Source organism: Xenia sp. Carnegie-2017, unplaced genomic scaffold (genome assembly GCF_021976095.1).
Source record: "Xenia sp. Carnegie-2017 unplaced genomic scaffold, XeniaSp_v1 HiC_scaffold_12, whole genome shotgun sequence".
Lineage (NCBI taxonomy): Eukaryota > Metazoa > Cnidaria > Anthozoa > Malacalcyonacea > Xeniidae > Xenia > Xenia sp. Carnegie-2017.
Genome location: NW_025813425.1, coordinates 594,402 through 616,056, shown reverse-complemented (window position 1 = coordinate 616,056; position 21,655 = coordinate 594,402). Strand labels below are relative to the sequence as shown.

The following is a 21,655-nucleotide window of genomic DNA, read 5'->3' as shown; positions in this document are numbered from 1 at the left end:
AGTGCTTTTCTTTGTTTGATCAATGCTCAGGCGATTATGGAGTAAGTCTCAATCATGAATATTATTGAGAATATGTAAGAGCAGGTATGAAAATGATCTACAAAGTAACTACTCTTTAACTGTCATTCAACTGTCATTACCAACCATTGAAATACATAATCCAATAGTATTCCCTGAATCAACGCCGTTAATGTAGATAATTCAAAGAAGTCTCACAAATCGTATTATTAAGCCAACTCTACTTTTAGCATAATGCAAATAACAATTTATATCGAGGTTAGTCGCCCGTTTTTGCCAGCAATGCGTATTGCGTAGCTACTGAAGTCACAGGAAGTGTCATTTCACTAACTTGGAATCAATTTGTTTCTGTTCTGGAAATAACATGCTTTAATTGCTAAAGTCATATTGTAAAGAATAAGAGCTAATATTTTTCATTCTAATATAAAAGATCTATGGCATTCAACTTTCTTCTATTTATTTATTTATTTATTTTTATTATCTATTTTGTTTATTTCGATTCTATGTACCGTGGTCAAGAATAGGAGCAACTAATGGAAATTTTCATTCTAAATGGCATTTAAATGATCCTGTGGCATTCAACTTGATTTTTCTATTTTTTATTTATTTATTTTTTATTATCTATTTTGATTATTTCTTTTGATTGTATGTCCGTGGTCAAAACTATAACACATTTACTAAAAACAAATATAAACAAAAAAGAAAGGTGACCTATTGTTTATTGCTCATTAAAATCTTATTTAGTCATTACTAATTGACCAATTTTCAACACGATGGTTATGACGAAATTGCATATTGGTTACAACCGTTAAAATGTTTGTTTGAACCATCTTTATTTGTCATTTCTAAGTGACCAGTTTGCATATGGTTGTATTGACCATCGTAATTGGCAATTTCTAAATGACCAATTTTTCATATGGTTGTTATGACCAAATTGCAATAGTGCAACCATTAAAATAGTCGTTCAACTATTTAGTTCTCACTTGTGGTCACCAAACCGTATCTTAACACTGTTTAGAGCGTTTGAACAGAACACTCCAGCAATGTCGATATAAGTATGCGCTCTTTACAGCGTATATTGTAGTAATTTACCTGGTCACTGAACCGTATATGTAGGTGTATATATATATACATGCAGTTGCTAGGCTTCAACATTGTATCCCATGATCCTACGTGTTATCATTTAAGGATGAGCATGCTTTCAGCGATTGCGTATCGTTTAAACATCATTCAACAAACGCAAAACAATGTTGAGCGCATTTTGAGTGTACGTGTTGGGAGCGTTTGTATGCAGCGTAACGACGTATTCTAAACTACATGCAACAGACATTATCTTCAACCGAAGGAAGGTTTGAAGCCAATCACAGGATATAAACGATCACTGTTTTGAAATATGAATTATTATTTGACTTACCATCACGAGCCTTAGAATCATACGTCTACATCGCCAAAATTCTTAGCGGTTGAAGTTAACAATTTGGCCAACAGTTTTCTTTATAACATTTCCTTTTCTTTGAGATCAACTTTGTGGTGACGAAATAGTAGTGATAGTTCGAAACGGTATTGTTGTCTCCTCTCATATAACGAATTAAAATGGTACTGTCTTCTTAGTTTGTTTCATTTTACAAAGTGTTTCAGCATCCACTATAACTCGCTCAATAATCTTGTATCTGGTTTGGCAGCCATTCTGCAAGCAAAGAAGTCAATCATAAGTTATAGCCACTTTAGAATAGTTGGTTTTGTACGTAGAGGCTGTCGCAAAACTGCTTGTATTTGAAATTATTCGACAATTAGAATTTCCTCGATTCAGGAATAGTTTATCCCTAAAGAGCAACAACATTGAAAGAAAACGTGTTTTGCATTTAACATGAGGGGAGGCAGTAAGCGTATTTTAGCAAAAGAAGATAAAGGTTTGCAAACGTTGATTTATACTTCGTCATCTACAACAAAATTTTAAAAATTGATCAACCATTGCTTTTTATTCGAGAATAATCACATTTTTATTGACTAAAAAGCTAGCCAATAGCATTTCTTTAGTCCTATAGATCATGTACGTGTGATATTTGCAAACCTTGACTTCATCAATTTTGAATTTTCCAAATAACTCTGCTGGAAAAGAAAAGCATCTGGTTGCCAGTCAAATTTTAGGAGTGTTTCAGTGTCAAATATGATGTTTTATAAAAAAGCTCAATTGCTTTACAAACTGCTGTTGTATATTAAAAAATATTTTTTAAAGCAATTAGCTACTTGATGCTGTTGAAAATGATAATCTATGAGTGATAATGCTACAAAACAATTCAAAGCTAAAATATATTCTAGCGAGCCTGTTTGCAACAGAGTAAAACAAGCACAGATCATGAATGTTTGTTCTTTTGTTCGTGAGGTTTACAAAGTTTATTAGACAAAATTGATTTTCTATTCAACATTCTTTTCTTCGTTTTTTTTTCTTCTTTTTTCATAAAACGGAAAGTTTTATGTTTACATTACGCTAACATTTTTATTAAAACTTCGTTCTCCCTCTGGCAAATCTATAGTTTAATTATTTCCCAACAATTGTCAAACACATAAGTCTATTTCTCACGTTTGTTTATTAAAAATCTCATTGGCAGCCCATGCATTATTAACATAGTATGCACATGCATGGCGATGATCAAATGGTAAAAACAATTTAATGAAATACCTTCATACCAATGGGTTGAATTCGTGTTTTTAGAACATTTATTTTACGAACTTGACTTTCAATCTCCGCCTTCTATCATGGTTTACTTTATAATTGAGAAGTCCAGGGCATGCCAGATATATTAGCCAAGCTCTCTCGCGGTGTCTTTTTGAAAGCTGTTTCTGTAAAAACAACAATAAAGTTGTCCTAAGATAAAACTGAAATTACTATCTCGCTCAATTTGAATTAACATAATGCATTTTAAGGATTTTCGTTCTATTCTATCCCAGTTCATAAAAGATGCTTGATGAATCACACCCCAAGGCCAAGTATGAAGGTTGGTGAAAGTTTTGCAAAATAAGTGACGTTTATGAGACTAAAATAAGCAGTTGATGAATTCAAGCTAAAGTTTGGATATAGTATTGCATAGCATCTTTAAAATCAGCACAAGGTAAAATTCAACAATAAATTCTCATGTTACAACTAGCTAATTTGTAGTAATTGCCTCAGAAACAAAATAACCATTTGGGGCAACACACTAAAATCACCAATAAAATTTATTTCAAAATACAGCACACCCCTTCCACAAAGCCATTCTACATAATCATCATACATCCATTGCTGTTTTAGTGCATACTTCTTCATGCATTAAGAAATGCAAACCCCTTACCTAAAACATCATGTTGGTCTATGGCCAAACAACGCTTTCCGTTTATGATAAATATTTTTTTTAAGTTCTTGAAAACTACAAATTACACAAAACGAAGAAGTTCAATTTGGGTTTTTGAGAGTAAACATGAATATAAACAATTTGGGAGGAGGATCAATATTGACATATACGTAATTATTTTACATGCTTTATCCCTTGTCGACTGTATTCATAGGTATTACATGAATACATTAGCAGTTATATAAAAGCAATGAAAATTAAATTTGTCACAAACCTGTAAAATAAGATGAAGCTAAAGTTGTCCTTTCTTAAAGCAATTTTGTCATGTTAGCCATTCATGTCCATTGCAGGCAATACTTGTTCTACATGAGTCAGAAATTATCAAAAAGATATATACTCTATTGACATAGTCCCTCTACAAGCACTATCTTACATTCATTGGTGTTTAACATACTATATAGCACACCCCTTCGCACAAAGCCATTCTACATAATCATCATACATCCATTTGCTGTTTTAGTGAATGCTTCTTCATGCATTAAAGAAATAGAATTACTTAAACATCATGTTGGTCTATGGAAACAACGCTTTCGTTATGATGAAAATTTTTAAGATTCTTGAAAACTACAGAATTACACAAAATGAAAAATGATTCAATTGAGGGTTTTGAGTGGCTTGAATATAACAGAATTAGGGAGGAAGGGATCAATATTAACATATACATGTTATTTTTATGCTTTATCCTTGTCGACTGTATTCATGGAGTATTACATGAATACATTAGCAGTTATATAAAAGCAATGAAAATTAAATTTGTCAAGCCTGTAAGATAAGATGAAGCTTAGTTGTACTTCCTTAAGCAATTTGTCATGCTAGCCATTCATGTCCATTGCAGGCAATACTTGTTCTACATGAGTCAGAAATTATAAAACACATATACATAAATTTGCCTTAAGTGAGCACACAAGCATGAGAAATAAATATTATAGACTTTTAAAATTACTTATTTGAACTAACATCTTGTGGTGAGATTTAAGCAGTGGTTTAAAGGAGTGTGCATTTTGCCTGTTTTTAGTGGGTGAGAGAACCAATGGTTGCACTGCATAATATTTTAAGTTTACCACAGACAGAAGTAATGTTCGAAACAAAAGCAAGTGATTTTTCATATTCAGTAGACTTCCAAATGCATCCAGTCAATCATGGCATATATTAAAGAATTTAATTAAAAAACCAGGTGCAATTGCCATTGCAAGAAATCCACCCATCAAAATTTAACAAGACAGAACCCTCTGTTGACATAGTCCCTCTACACACACTACCTTACATTCATTGGTGTTTTGACACATACTATTTCTTGCATCAAAGGAAAACAACCTTACCCAGGGGCGGATCTAGGATTTTTCAAACATCAGTCATAAAACGTCGGAGGCGCTCCGCACCTGGGGGGGTCTGAGGGTATCTCTCCTGAGAAATTTTGAATTTCAGAGCCTTTAAAATGCCATTTTCAGCGTTTTAGAGCATACAAAATGTATTTTTGTGGGCATCGTTTTATGTAAAACACATTTGGTTACGTTTTTCAAAAAAATGAAGTGAACAATACTTGAATGTTTTGCCAAATATTTAGGCTCATTATTATGCCAAATATATGGCTCATTAGCATGTCTAGGAACGTAAAATTTATTTTACAATAATGCTATATCAAAAACAGATATAGCCTTTAAAAATTTCTACCAAGTTGTCAGCCATAGACCCCCTAGAACCCCCATTCAAACCTCTATGTAATGAGTTCAGTTGAAATTTGGTACTACAAGTGACAGTTCATAGATATAGAAAGCTCAGACTTCAAACCATGCAAGTTTATTGTAACCCTTTACCCATCTCACATCAGTATTAGCAAAGTCACCTTTTGAGAAAAACTCAAAATTTTTCTGCCAAAGATTAAGCAAAAATTATCAGAGTGAAAATTTGCAGTTAAGGACAGCTTAATGCCATAAATGTTTATTAGGCATTTCACTTGACTATTATCTTCTTCAAGGTGTGCTATATAGCAATCACTAGTAGCATTGTATTATCAAATACAAACAGAATGTAACCAACATGTCTTTAATTATATAATTACATGAATGTTAAAATTGGTTCATGTGTCATGCTTACTGGTTATGATAAATATCTTTTCATATGATCAAAGCTCGTTTAAATGTAAATCTGAAATAATTTAGTTTAGAAATTATAATGATCATCAGAAAAATTACCTAGTGATCATGAAAAATACTTTGTTGTTTTGCCAAATTTCAAGGTTTATCTGCATACATAGGAAGACATTTTACTTTATAGAAAATGCTTTTCATACATCAATAGCCCTTTGGAATTTATGGCAAACAATCTGGTATGAGCCATAGATTAACACACCTTTACATCTCTACATGAGGTGTTCAGTTAGAAAAGGGACAATATGTGACATGGGACAACATTTCATGTATGTGAAATACTCAGGTTTAATACCATTCCAGTCAAATTGTCAAAATAAAAGCTTCATGGATCTGAAGACTCAAAATCACAGGTTATAGTAAACAGCTTCTCATGTAATCAATGTTAGTTTTCTCAAATCTTAAGCAATATGTAGTATAACTGTCTAATGATTGAATGATCAATGATCATAAACTGAAAACCCCAAACATTTGTTTATGATAAAGTAAATAATAGTATGGCGCTTTGGCTACAGAGTTTTGTCCATTGAAATATATTTGCAGGAATGTAGGATTTCGCTGCCATATAACGGTCACGATTCCCCAAGCACTAAAGAAATCATAGCTAAAAGTCCTTCGGCAACAACAATTTTAGAAGCATCTATCTGCTTACCATACGCACATATTAACATAAATCGCATCCACCTCGCATAAATTGACTTTGATATATTACATTCATGCATACACTTCCAGTTGTCCTTTACTTACGATTTTGGATGTAAATTTCTGCTGATAAAACTCAAAACAATGTTGGCTTGCTTTTGAACATCAATGACTGAAATGTCTCGCGAGATCGTCTTTGCCAAGCATGTACAATTCATCCATAAATTTTTCGCCCTCTTGAAAAATTCCAAGTTTGAGCAGCATTCATGTCAATATATGAATTTGTAAAAGATTTCCATAAATTCCATCTGATTGTAGTTTAGTTTCTATCATGCTTTAGAAAATTATTATGAAACGATCAAACATTCAATTCAGACAGTGAGCTTGACTATGTTAGTTCAGTTGGCTATCAGTCGAAATAGGTCAAACCAATCACAGTAAGACAAAAATTTAATCACAAGGTTAAATAGTTGGAATGTTATTAAACAAAAAGAATGATAGCACAGCGCCATAACCAACAACTACAAACAATAACGACCTTGTCTAACAACATTTGAGAATAACTGGAATGATAACCGAAGCCAAAAATTGAAGCCAAAAAAATATTTGTCGTCATCATTCGTCATCACACGTCAATGGTCTCTCGCGTGTTCATTTTAATTTTTAAATCATTTGTCCTTTTGGTAGAAGTTCGGATCTGATCGAGCGTAAAAATAACGAAATTTTTGGAATGAAAAGGTTCATGGAAAGTAAATCAAAGTGATAAATCGAGAAGGAAGGTGAGGAGTGAACTTGGTGATCTGCTCTTACGCTACGGTTTTTCCTTTAAAACATATCAAAGTCTTTGGTTTGAACCCGGGAGTATCGTTACATGTTTGTAAATGTAGATCGTCCAGGTTGGTATAGTCCCAGGACTGTTTTGTTGTTGTTGATTGACGTTTGACAACCTTAGCGATAGTCATCTTCAGGTCAAAAATGACATGCAAAGTCTTTAAGGATATTCAATTTTGATATCGAGATGATGACGACCATTTAGTATTTCAAAGCACTATCAAAATCGACTAAAAATACAATCGCTCTGTAAAAAGTAAAAATGCGAGTTATAGACTCAATATTTTTTATGAAACTGGATATTCAAGTTTCTTTTTTCTTCGAAAAAACAAATATTTAAATCCACTGAAATGACAAAAAGACAAACTGTCTGACACCGTTTGAAAATTACCTTCCAATGTAAGAAAATTTTTCGCTTGAATATTTTCGTCATATTTTCTATTGTATTGTCTTATTGGCATACAGTGTAATTTTCAGTTGGCTTTTCCTCGTTACAAGTTGTAAGTTACAACGAAGTCACTGTAGTAAAGTTTCAGCTGTAAAAAATAACCTTTTGCGAAGAGTTGGCCTCGTGTGTTGTTTGTCGTGATGTTGTTTATATGTTTATTATTTTCCAAATTGTATTCAAATTTATATTGGCCGTGTATGTTTAGCACTCAGGAGAATGAAACTGACGTAGAAACCATTGAGTTCTATAACTGGAGGGGAAACGTCAACAAAATTAGTATAAATAATGAGTATAGAAAATATCAAAACTATTTATTTTCCTAACATAAACACTTTTAAAAACTTTATTTATTAAACTTTTTTGTGGTAGGACAGAAAAGGAAAAGGTTCATGACTCCGGTAGTAGCGTATTAGTTTAACTATTTTGTTTTAACACGATCTTGAAGAGTGTTTCTACTACTAAGTTTTAATTTAAAGTTATTTTGGTCCAGTCTTGTTTGTTCTTCACTTAATCGCTCGCTGACGTGGCATTTATCAATTTTATCGAGTTTGCATCCATCTTGTAATGATCAAGAATTGGCTTCAAACTCTCTGATTTGATTGAGTTACCTCCAAAAATGGGCATAATTTGTTCATGTTTTTTGAAAAGATGAAGAGAAAGTTTACAACAGAGTTGTGTTGAATTGAATGCAGTGCCATGCAAAATTGAGAACTATGTTATATGTTGTAGCTATAATAAAAATAACTATTAAACTGTTTGCCTGCTCAATTTGACTGACTGTATGGTGTAGACAATTATAATGAGATTGGAAAGTTGGATTTATGCAAACAATTTTAAAGTACTTAGCGTTTCTGTAAATGAAGTATTTATTGTTATAGTAAACAGGTTACTACTTCAAAACCAAGATGAAAGTAGTGTGTTGAACAATGTGCTAAGATTTGTTTCTACCTTGAAATTTTGTTCAACAGTAGCTTATGATTATATCATTAATAAGCATGAAAATTAAACATATTATTGTCTCATCTCATTAAATCCATACTTGGTATGATTCCAGGTGATCCACAAATTCACATCGGATGCATTGGTTACAATGAAGTTGAATGTAGAAGAAGCAAAATAGATGGCAAAGAAATTCTTTGTGTCTTATGAAGAATTAGTAGAAATCAATAAAAAGAATTTTAAACAAATTGTAAACAAATTTAAATTTGCTCATGGTCAAGCAACCTAGTCAAAGAAGCAAAGTCTGTCTTCAACATGTGACCTTTCCAATTATTTAGTTTCTTTGTACAAAATACTATTTTCGAGAAACTTGATTGTAAGTCTTTCATTAATATTTTTTTAAAGAATAAAGGAACTATTTCAAAGGCTTGATGTAAAATACAAGATTTAACAAGTTGTTTATCATTTAATTCCCAAATGTTAGTTTGTACATATAAATAATTAGTATTGGTAGCTGTAAGTTGTTTAAGCAAAACAGAAGAGTAGTAGTGCTCGAAGGGGTTAGCATTTTTGAAAAATTATATCTTGTTCATGACATATATTACACAATTCTAAAATACTGTAAGTAATGCACAATAATATCTATAGAACCAGATAAATTTCTTCACCTACACTGTGAAATAACTATTTTGCCTTCATGCAGCAATAGACAGTGTTTTTGTCAGAGAAGCCAATGCACTTTAGTTTCCAAGTTTGTAATTTCAATGGAAAATTAATGTAGTTCTGTTCAGTAATAGATCCAAGATTCTGCCAAGCTGTTTACAAAATACAAATTACCAAGCAACAGTGTCATGGTGTTTTGAATTTTCTTTGTAGCTCTTCTAGTTCAACGTACTTTCTTTATGAGTTTTCAGTAGAATTATCAGGTAATGACAATACACTTATGATACTTATCCATGGTAAACTTTCAGTTGACTTATGTCGTAGGACTGAAGCAAACATTTTCTCGCTTCCTTAGGAGCATTTTTACACAGATTTATCCATTTGAAGCAAGAAAATAGGTGCACCAAACTGTTTACAAACAGTCAAACACACAAAAGCATGAAATAATGTATAAGTTTGACGAGATTGACAGGTCTAGTAAAGAATGCCGTTTGATTTTCACTTTTAAAAGGCTAAATATCATAAAATAACTTAAATGTTACATCAAAATATGCGTTTCTCTACCGTCGATCTTCTTTATTTTGATGTGTGTCTGTACTGTGTTTTTCACGCAATGCTGAAGCATTATTTTCACATGATATGCTGTCGGTATCGTAATTGTTTTTTTTTCTCACTTGTTTTCGTTCATACGAACAGTATTGGAAATCAGGAGGGAGTGAATATTGAAAAAAAAATTTAAAGTGGAAGTTTTGACCACCAAAATCCGCCATTACCGCCATGTTTTGACCACGGGGTCCAGGCCCCTTTGCCCCTCCAGGTTTTATAGAGCTCAATGGTACAAACCGCGTGAATATTCGACTTTGAAGGACTGGAACTGACGTACAAACCGCGCAAGAGACTAGGACTTTGGCTTCAATTTTATATCTATAAAATGTATTGTCGTTATCATTCCATATATATATATATATATGGAGTTCACTGATTAAAATTCAACTGATCTGGTTACCAAGGAGATATTCATTGGATTAGTCATTAGTTTTCAATAATAAATTAAGCTGGATTTTTATCACGAAGTAAACGCGATAATAAAGTAAGAATAATTAATGAATTTTTAACTAATATGAATAGGTAATTTTTGAGTTTCAAACATCAGTTGCGCGACGGATTTGACATACTCTAGATCCGCCCCTGTCCTTACCCACATATCATGGAATTTATCCATATATATATTCCCGCAATTCTTGACTATTCTTGGAGTTGGAGGTATAAAGGTATTGATGAACACTGTAAAGAAAACAAATTAATTTTTCTTTATATTATTTGGCTGCTTTGAATAAGCTATTTCAAGATTTTAAAAGTGAGCCTTTTAGCCTTGATAATTGAACTATAAGAGGTACTAGTGAATGTCATGATACTGTATTACTTTCATACTCAAACAATATAATAAAACAGAAGTCTGCGTTAAAGTATAATGTTTTATCAGCACATATATATGTGAGTAAACTCTTAAATAGCCTATAAATTAAGGGTGTAGATGAAAAGCGGACGCAGACGGCGGACGCAAAACGCGCAAATAAAATGATTTTAGTCCGTTCGTCACGCTTATATACTTTTTCAATATTTAGTCGTTATAAGACGTAGAAACGTTTATTTTAGCAGATCCTACAACTTAGGCTTTGCCGACATACCAATCCCAGACAACAAGAAGCGCGTTTTATACACTGAACATTTCGTGCATTTTTGTGCAATCTATAAAACCTTTGCTGCAAATATCTCAGCAACAAAATATTTTTGAGAAAATTTTTCTATTTTAGTTGTTAGACATCACAAAGGTTCAAAAATAGGAAAACACTAAACCATCATAATGTCGATGTTGAGTTGTTGACTCAAATTAATAGGTATCACTAATCACACTAACAATTTATGCTCTACGTAAATAAAACAAAGATGCCATAGTCTTAGATGTCCTTTTTGAGAATCCGCAGTAAATCCAAAATATCAGGAGATTGAAAACATCAACAAACGTCGGGGTTGGCCATTCTTCTTTCAATAAATCTTCTTTAATCTTCTTTAAATAATTAAAGATTTCAAATTTGTCTCAAAATCTTTATTGTTCATTGATGTTGATAACAAAGGTTGATATATTCATTCAATAATTAATTGCACTTCATGTTGTGCGACCATTGTGGCTTGAGTAATCATTCAAGTGGTCAAGTTTATATAAGTACTTAATTATGCTGTTTTATTTATACCTTTAAAAATAAAAAATAGATGAAATGTGAAAAATCAAAAAAGGTTATGGAAAGTTTGGAATGTAGTTCACTGTCATTGGATTCACTAGATTAGATTGTAATTTTAAATTTTAAATTAGTCTAACTTTATGTCGCAAAATTGTAATAAAAAGTGTTATATACATAACTTTCAGCTATACTCTACAAAGTCATCTTCAATCTTCTTTAATCTTTTTTAATCTTCTTTGTATGAATTAAAGAATAAAGAAGATTTTGACTATGTAAAATCTTATTTAATCCAACCCTGACTAACATCCAAATACAAAATAGGAAAATTTGTCTCCCCGATCGTTGGAATTTTAAAACACGTGTTGTGCTATATGGCTCAATCAGGGGGCAAACGTTCGGGTGAGAAAGATTAGTAGGCTATCGTGCCCAGTGGCGTGTTGGCCAGGGGGGCCAGGGCCCCCCTAGCTGTTGATTTTGGGGGGCGCTGAATTGAAGACGAATTATCAAGTTTTAAAAATGGGCTATAAAAAATTAAAAAGGCATTTGAAACAGAACAGTTATTTTCGCAGTTATATATTCAGTGAATGAAGTTAACTTTAGGGAATTAGGGAAAAAGTAGACAGACCAAAATAAAACCTTATCACGGGGTCGATTAAAGAATAAGATATTGACGAGCATTCTATAATTAGATGTTTCGTTTGTGGCCTACAACGCTGCATGATTTGTCACGATGACTGTAGACAACATACATGCAGGAGAAACTAGAATGCTAATTGGGGGGGTGAATATTCATATATTCAGCTTTGCCCTGTTGATTTCTATTGAATTTAACATCACCACCCCCAATTAGCATTCTAGTTTCGCCTATGCATACACGCCAAATTGTCCTCTTAAGGGGGCACAACAAGGCCTTAAATGTAATTTTTGCCTATCTTAATCAATGTTTTTTGCTTCCCTCACAGACAGTAATCGTTACTGGCATTGTATCTTATTACTAATCCAAGCGTAATAATATATTTTTTAAAAATGACAGTAGTGCAGTCATCGGTAAATTGCAATCATAATGCAGAGTCTAACATGAAGTAGCACTTAATGATACCGCAGCATGTACTGCATTGTTTGTATTGTGTTATTTACATTTTCATCGTTACGACGATTCATTTGTCATTTTCAGTAGTAAAGCAAGTTATTATACGGTAAAACTTTTTTAAATCACTTAAAGCTTATTCGTAAATGTTCAAGATTCATTTATCCGCAGTTATCGAATGTGCATATATAACAGCATATATTTAATTGAAATTAAGATATTTTTAAACAACAACATTTGAAGACCAATTAAATTAATGTCTCAAAACGCAAAACTTTCATTTTGAGCAGATGTAATACAGATGTAATTCATACAACAAACATTTCATTTGATAATTCCATTTGTGTTGGGAAGTGTATTTTAATATTATTTAATGTACATCATGGATCATGGTGCAATGTTGAAGACTAACTGCAATGTCTAATTCTTTCAACACCACGAAGAGAAAAAAGTCGGGTGCTGAGTATCGAAGATTAAAGAAAGCTAGAAAAGAAGAATTTTCAAAACTTGGGGGAGTTTTGCTTGATTACTTTAAACCTATACAAAATGACCCACCATGCATTTTGGCACAAACAACAAAGGAGTTAGAATTAAAACTCAGGGAAACGCCGAACATCAGTGAAGACCTTAAACAAGTGCATGCGCGAAAAAGAGTCGACAGATGTAAACGATCAAGATGAGCATACTTTCAAATCAATCAAAAGCAATGATCCTGTTGGTGAATGCCCTGATATTGACAGCTTTGTCAATTCAAATGAACGTAAGGAAGGCGAAGGCATCTCAGAATCTGTTGAAAACGAATTGAATCGAAATATTTCTATTGATACGAAAGAAAACACGTTTGACCCTGGGACAGTTGTTGATCTTAATCTCAGCATTAGCGAAAAAATGCGTTTACTTAAAATGAATCCATGCCAACCATCCCAGTTTGTTTTGAAACAAAGGAGGATAGTACAAGGAGATCGCTCTCGCCATTGCTCCCAGCAGGTTTTTTTCCACGATGATGGAACAAGACGAAAATGGATTTCCTACTCTCTAAGTGAAGACAGCTTGTTTTGCATACCGTGCATTCTGTTTACAGATGTAACGTCTAGGGGGGAAAATATTCGGTCAAATCAAGGAAAAGCTTTTGCAAAGATTGGTTTCTCCAAATGGAAAAAGCAGTATACTAGAAATCTGGAGCATGAAAAATGCAATTCTCATCTAAACGCAAAAGTTGCAGAAGCTCTTTTCCTTCAAGAAAACTCAATATCGGATCAGTTTCATCACCAGGGGAAAATCGAGTCTGAAAGACGTAAAAAGGGAGTGATTTTAAACAATAAAGTTTTGAAACGTGTGATAGATGTTATTATGTTTCTTGGAAGACAAGGGCTTTCCTTTAGGGGTCACTGTGAATCACTGACAAATTTCTATGTTAATACAGGAAACTTTTTGGAAACGCTTAAATTATTGTCAGAGTACGATCAACCAATCAATGAGCATCTTGAGAAAGTTCGTGATCACCAAGTGATGCAATCGACAAAGGATGGTGGTAAAACTGATGAAAAAGGAATCAAAGGACGTGGCTCATGGCTAACGTTTTTGAGCAATGATATTCAAAAGAAGTTAATCAACATCATTGGTAAAGAAATATCTTCTGTAATTCTACAAAAAATACGCAACTGCAAAGCATAGGCATTGATTGCTGATACAACACCCGATATAACTCATACAGGGCAATTGAGTATATGCGTAAGGCTTGTTAATGAAACAACTGCACATGAACTATACACTGCTATTACAACAATATTACAATTGCATGGAGTTTCATTTGAAAAACTTGTTGCCCAAACGTATGACGGAGCATCAACTATGAGCGGATGTTATAATGGTTTGCAGGCAATTATAAAAGAGAACATCGGAAACCACATCATCTTTGTTCACTGCTATGCGCATACACTAAATCTCGTCTTATCCGATTCAGCTTTTGTTGCTATTGATGTCATTACTCTTTTTGACTCTCTCGAAAAACTCCACGTTCTCTTTAATAATTCTCATAAAGTACACGAATTGTTTCAATTGGTTCAAAAGAATGAAAACCTCAAAATTTTTTCGATTAAACGTCTTAATACAGTTCGATGGAATGCAAGAGAATTTTGTCTAAACGTATTTCTTTTGAGGTTCTAGTGCATCATGCAAGTGCTCCAAAAAGTGGCTGAGGAAAGATCGTTCACTGAAAGTCAGCGAGCAACAGCAAATGGATTGCAAGCAGCTTTTCAGACAAAGCAATTTGTTGCGACTACCTGTCTTTTCCAAGAAATTTTTGGAATTACTGGACCTTTAAGTCGATATCTACAGAGCGTAAATGCTGACTTTGGAAAAGCAAAGGATTTGGTTGATAGCTCAATTACTAGAATTCAAATCATACGTGACAAACCAGAAAAAATCATTGAAATGTCCGATTCTTTTGCTTTAGATGTCGAATGGAGGTCTACACGAACTCGTCGTCGACGACCAATGGACGGAGAACAAGCCAGAGATGATTTGGCAGATTCACCAAAAGCACAATGGAGGCGAGACACATTTTATAAAGTGCTAGATTCCATTCAATCTTCAATGAAGAATCGTTTTGAAAAGAATCGACCACTAATGAAATCATTTGCTTTATTCGCACCCAATCAATTTGACGAGCTCTCGAGCAAGTACAAGACATCTCATGATCTTCAATCTGCAGTGAAAGCCTTTTGTGATGTATATAAGATAGATTCCCAAAGATGAGCTACTGAAATGTTAAGCTTTGCAGAAACATTTAAAAAATTTCACTGTTCTCAGTTTACAACTAAAAGTGACCATGATCATAATGAGCAGAACTTTGAAACTATTGATGATGGTGATGGTGATGATGATGATGAAAATCATTCTGATACTGACATAAGTAAGCATTCGAATAATGCGTCAATTACCGAGAAGGCTAAAATCCCGTCATTCTTAGATGCCTTGAAGCTGCTTTGTTTTTGAAAGTACCATTTAGTCGACGCATACCCAACATTATGCAAAGTTTATTCAATTGCAGTGGCCATACCCATTAGCTCAGCAACTGCTGAACGTTCTTTTTCTTCGCTGAAGAGAGTTAAAACGAAGATTCGATCTACGATGGTTCAGGAACGAAGGGAATCATTGCTTTTAATGGAAGTTGAAAGGGAAACTCTCCTTTCTATCGACAAAGATAGAATCATAACTTTACTTGGGAAAAGCTCCCCAACGCTTGCAAAGGCTTGATGATATTTGGTTTTAGTTACTTTCTTTTATGAAGATTCATGTTTGTCTTTATAAAATAAGCTAAAATACTTGAAAATAGCTATAAGAAAAGGTGAAAGGGGCGCAAAATTTGTGTGGCCACCGCAGTAAAACTATGCCACCACGCCACTGAAAATCGTGCCAGGCTTTCTGCTCCACGTGCATATGGCTTCAATAAAGATGGATAAATAGTATTAACTATAAAGATAATGCTTATCCAACTCGGGTATCACTTGATCCAGTCCGATGGTAATTGGTTGATAGTGTAATTACGGAAGAATTTCTGATCGATGTTATGCGTTTGTTGCCAGAAGAAACATGCCATATAACAAATTTTATAATGAAAAAATTAAAATGTTACCCATCACACTGCACAAGTTTCTTTTTTAGTTAATAACATGGTGAAATATGCATCGTCGTGATTTCGACGCATTTTCAACGAAAATTGATGTTGTTTCAACGTCGAAATAGAGTTGAAACAACGACGTCGATTGAGCGTCAGCATTTCGACGTCTAAAGAACGTCAAAATAGAGTTGAAACAACGACGTCCATTGAGCGTCAGCATTTCGACGTCGAAAGAACGTCGAAATGGAGTCGAAGCAACGGCGTCGATTGAGCGTCAGCATTTCGACGTCGAAAGAACGTCAAAATAGAGTTGAAACAACGACGTCCATTGAGCGTCAGCATTACGACGTCGAAAGAACGTCAAAATAGAGTTGAAACAACGACGTCCATTGAGCGTCAGCATTTCGACGTCGAAAGAACGTCGAAATGGAGTCGAAGCAACGGCGTCGATTGAGCGTCAGCATTTCGACGTCGAAAGAACGTCAAAATGGAGTTGAAACAACGACGTCCATTGAGCGTCAGCATTTCGACGTCGAAGGAACGTCGAAGTGGAGTTGAAACAACGGCGTCGATTGAGCGTCAGCATTTCAACGTCGAAAGAACGTCAAAATGGAGTCGAAGCAACGGCGTCGATTGAGCGTCAGCATTTCGACGTCTAAAGAACGTCGAAATAGAGTTGAAACAACGACGTCCATTGAGCGTCAGCATTTCGACGTCGAAAGAACGTCGAAATGGAGTCGAAGCAACGGCGTCGATTGAGCGTCAGCATTTCGACGTCGAAAGAACGTCAAAATATAGTTGAAACAACGACGTCCATTGAGCGTCAGCATTTCGACGTTGAAAGAACGTCAAAATAGAGTTGAAACAATGACGTCCATTGAGCGTCAGCATTTCGACGTCGAAAGAACGTCAAAATAGAGTTGAAACAACGACGTCCATTGAGCGTCAGCATTTCGACGTCTAAAGAACGTCAAAATAGAGTTGAAACAACGACGTCCATTGAGCGTCAGCATTTCGACGTCGAAAGAACGTCAAAATAGAGTTGAAACAACGGCGTCGATTGACCGTCAGCATTTCGACGTCGAAGAACGTCGAAATAGAGTCGAAACAACGACGTCGATTTAGCATAGGTATTTCGACGTGGAAAGAACGTCAAAATTACGTCGATTTCGACGTCGATCCGACATCAATTGCCCACTGGGTTGTGGCAACAAACATCCTTACCACCGGATTGGAGTGTAATAAGGCATTGCGCTTCTTTAAGTCGATGAACATATTACATTAAAAAAAAGAGAATTTGCAAACATCCAAACTGCCTATGCCATCCCGGCTGTGAACAATCTTTGGAAAAAAGAGCAACAGCAAATGCTTTCTGAAGTCCAAAAAAATCTATTCAAATAGCGTCAGATAAGAGGGTAGACAGCCCAGGCCACAGTAGTTTTTTTGGAGCGGGTAGTAATCTTGATTTAGAAAGAAATATCATTAACGACACGCAGATCATCAAGGTGTGTACTAGATGAGTTTGTTATAGTTGCGTGGAAGCTCGTTCTCACGCAATAATTATATAATGACTGAAATGAAAACAGATGCAGGTAGTTGATTAGAAGTCGTTTAAATATTCATTTTATTTTTTGTAAAACAGAGCACAGAGGTTCCAAATTCTAATGCTATGGAGTTGGAATCACTCAAACGACAACTGTTATATCTCGATCAAGAAACGTTAATGTCGAAAACTTGCGACTGACAAGCATTCCCAAGTGTCAAGCTACATGACTAAAGAAAAACCAACAATCAAACACTATTACGATGTTTGGCATTTAGCTAAAGGCAAGAACTGTTAGCGTACAATTTTGCATAAGCATAACAAATAGTTATTGATAATAACAAAAATTGGCAATACATATATGAAAAAACACATTCTATAACACGGGAATGATTTATCCAACGGTCAAAAGCGTGAAAAAGAGTTCATTAACTACTTTTACGAGAGAAGAAAAAGCTACTAAAAGTAGCAAAAGTGAAGAAATTTAAAGATATAAACCTTGGATTGCGGTAGGACTTCTAACAAAAATATTCTTGTCAGGAAGACATCAATCATGTGCAAAGTTAATTTTAACTTACATGGGGTTTTAGTCCATCATAAACCATATATATTAGGTCGCATCATCAACATCTAATGAGAATGAGAGAGAAGAGAGATGGCTAAGTTTGTTGAATCATATAGCGAACACTCATGTACATACAGAAAACAAAACATTTCGAAAATGCATCCATGGACCATTGCAAAGAGCATGGTTAAAGTCAGGTATACAACACAATATTTACTATTAATTCATACAAACAAAAATCTATTGGCATGATAAAAAAGAATGTTTTATTTATAGGCAGAGCAGCTTACAAGAAGTTGACAGAAATTTTGAAACGACCAAGACTAATATCTGCAATACGCAAGTTATCGGATTTCTACCAAACTTCCTCATTGGAATCAAAACATGCCTTGGACAATCAGTTTGCTTCTAAAAACATCTACTGTCCATATCACTTAATTATGGCCAGGTAAATATTTCCTTCATTACATTAGATTATTTTATACAATTTCATGCCAACTTTATTAAATATGGCTTGACAAGTAGATATCAATCATGCTTTGCAACACAAGCAAAAGAAACAATCCACTTTAAATATAGATTGCTTTGTGCCAATTTACACTTCAATAAAAACTCTCAAAGACAGCAGGTTAAGACGAAAAAGGAGATGACAGATGGGTGGTAATCTATTAAAAGGCCAATAATGGTGAAAAAGCAATTGCCAGAAAAATAAAAGAAGAACCAACCTATAGTAACATTTTCAAACTTGATTTACAAAATAAGCCAGACAATCTTTTTATACTTGCATTGTATAACTGTTTCCCCTTTGTTTTATATTTTATTTAGATTATGCACAAACTATACAACAAGAAGTTTTGGAACTGAGGAGAAGGTTTCCAACCATTGCACAAGCAAAAAAACATGCAAAAGAAATTTTAAAGAAAGAGCCAGAATCACTTGTGAAAAAGTACCTTAGAAACTGTGAAGCACAAGCGAAAGATTCAGTCATTGCCAAGAAGTATACTCAATTTACAAAACAGACCTTGAGTATTCATGAAAAAGAGAGAGAATGTGAATGCTCAGGAAAATGCGCAACTGTAAGATGTTTGTGTAAATTTGAAAATCAAATCTGCACACTTAATTGCAAATGTAAAAAGGAAACCTGTACAAACAAGTAGAAAATGGTACAAATTTGTATGGTATCTTTAATAATTATAAATAAAAACGTATAAATAAAATAAACTATAAATGTGTGAATAGTAAACCCTTATGCACTAGTTGTGTTCGTCATTTTGATTTATTTCAATAACAAACATTACTATTTATGGTAAGGCAGATAACTTATTTGGAAAACTTAAAATGGGTGCAAAGTCCAGTCAGTGAAGAAAATTCAGCCCTGATGCTCTGTAAATACAGGACGGAAACACTCTACGAGTTTTTTTTACCTAACTATCAAATACCCATCGCCTTCTATATGAAGGAGATGATATAAAACACCTTCTATACGAAGCCATACAATAAATTTTTTTCCAATTCATTGTCACTAATAGGCCAACTATCTTTCACGTACTGTGCCACAAGTACCTCTTTTGATAGCATGTTTAGTACAAATGAATTTAAGCTTGTCCCACAATTGATCCTTCCATTTGTGCATTTGTTAGTAACGCATTATATTCATCAAATTCCAATGCCTTTTCGTGGCAGCAAAAGTTTTCTATACTTTTTTCCATGATAGCACACTTTCCACATTTAAACAACTTCAAAGTCGCCAGCTTCCAACGATGTAAAGCTTCAAACTGTGGGTCAATTAAATCATCGTCACTGATACTCGAACCGTCCGTTGATATAGACGAAGACTCACACAAATCTTCTTTATTGGGTTCAAACATGTAAGGTTGTATTTCTTCATCTTTCAGTACAGTATTTTCATCTTCGAATTGTTGGAATGATTCCTCATTCGAAATCACCAAGTTTTGAAATGACATAAACACCTGGTTGTGACGTCACAAACATGCCTCATAATTTTCTCAAAGTAAAAACAAAATGGCTGACAAGGAGTAAAATAAACATGAATAAAATTCTAATTTTCTATGAGCCAAATAGTAGAAGAGTACGAGTTACTTTGATTTTTCATAATTTATACGGTAAAAGTTTATTTATAGTCAAAAAAATCTATATTGTCGATTTCCTTAAACGACAAAAAATTTTGAATTCCTTGAAAGTGGGAGCTGGTAACTAAAACGTCACACTAGGAACCGGTGGTAATACTCACTCGTATAAACACACATAGTGAGCGACTAGATTTACCAGGGAAAATCATCTGAAGATGTTCTGAATTCTTATCAATTCTTCTGTTAACAAAGAGACGACTTGCAGTGAACTTATATTACTGGGCCGTATGAAATAAACGAAAAAAGTACGTGGCGAATTCATCCCTATGTAGACGTCGCCACGTAGTGTTACTTGTAAACGAACCAATTACTAATGGCAAATGACTCGCAAATTATTGCATATAAGCAGTATTTTTTCCCAAAACGATTAATTTACTCAACCCAAAATTGATTCAATATTGTATGGAAATAAAGTACTGTATCATTTTTTTGAACATTGAAATTATATTGACAGACATGCATGATAAACCTGCGTGGATAACTAAGCATCCATCCTTCATGAGTTTATACGTCTAGATATATCGATCCCTGGCTTGCGTACACGAGATAGGCAAATATACTTTAGTCCTATTTTCCTTTCGCTATTTTGCGCAGATGCCACACATATATTTACTCTCGTCCATACGCAGTTTAAAAGAGATTTGACTCGTCTCCAAGCCCACAGGGAGAGCGGTGGACTATATTCCCGAAGGTGCGAGTTCAAATATCGTACAAGTCACATGTTTTTTATGGGCATATTAAAAACCGTGTTAGGATTTATATATTACATAAAAGATAAAAGTTTCTCCAGATTTTAAAATGATTTTTATTGAGCTTTCGACTCGTTGCTTCGAGCCTTCATCAGAATGAGGATATTTAATTACACGTGCTTTTAGCTTGGAGACGTTTAGAGCGTCTAATTGGATTACTGGGTTGATTAATGTGATTGGATGGGTTGAAATGCGTTGCCATGGGTTTTGGTGTATTGTGAATATGATTGGTGTTAATAATATTAGAGTGTAGTGTTTTAGTTTTGGTGTTGTCGAAAGCTCAATAAAAATCATTTTAAAACCCGGAGAAACTTTTATTAAATGCCTGGATTACAAATATGTATTAAATGCCTGGATTACAAATTTTCAAACTTGATTAATATATTATATATATTCTCTGATGATGGCTTTGAAAAATGACGATACACTATAGCAGCTTGTGCTTATGCAATACGGCATTACGAATTTCATAGCGGGTTACACCAAAGTATACGACTCTCAAATTTTATTATATATTGCTATAAAAGCAACATAAAATTTGCCAATTTTGCAAGGCCAATTATGTTAGTTGCTAATCGAGACATTCAAAAATAAGTGTGAAAGCCTCTCTTGCATAATACTC

At 34.0% G+C, this 21,655-nt stretch overlaps 1 long non-coding RNA gene across 1 annotated transcript; it reads right to left on the bottom strand.

The window, feature by feature from the left end:
* Positions 1-773: 773 nt before the first annotated feature.
* LOC124446500 lies at positions 774-20,764 on the bottom strand. The gene is made up of 3 exons (XR_006948459.1): positions 20,754-20,764; positions 14,421-14,425; positions 774-848 (listed from the first exon to the last, which is right to left on the bottom strand). It is a non-coding gene; the product is annotated as an uncharacterized LOC124446500 (long non-coding RNA).
* Positions 20,765-21,655: the final 891 nt, after the last annotated feature.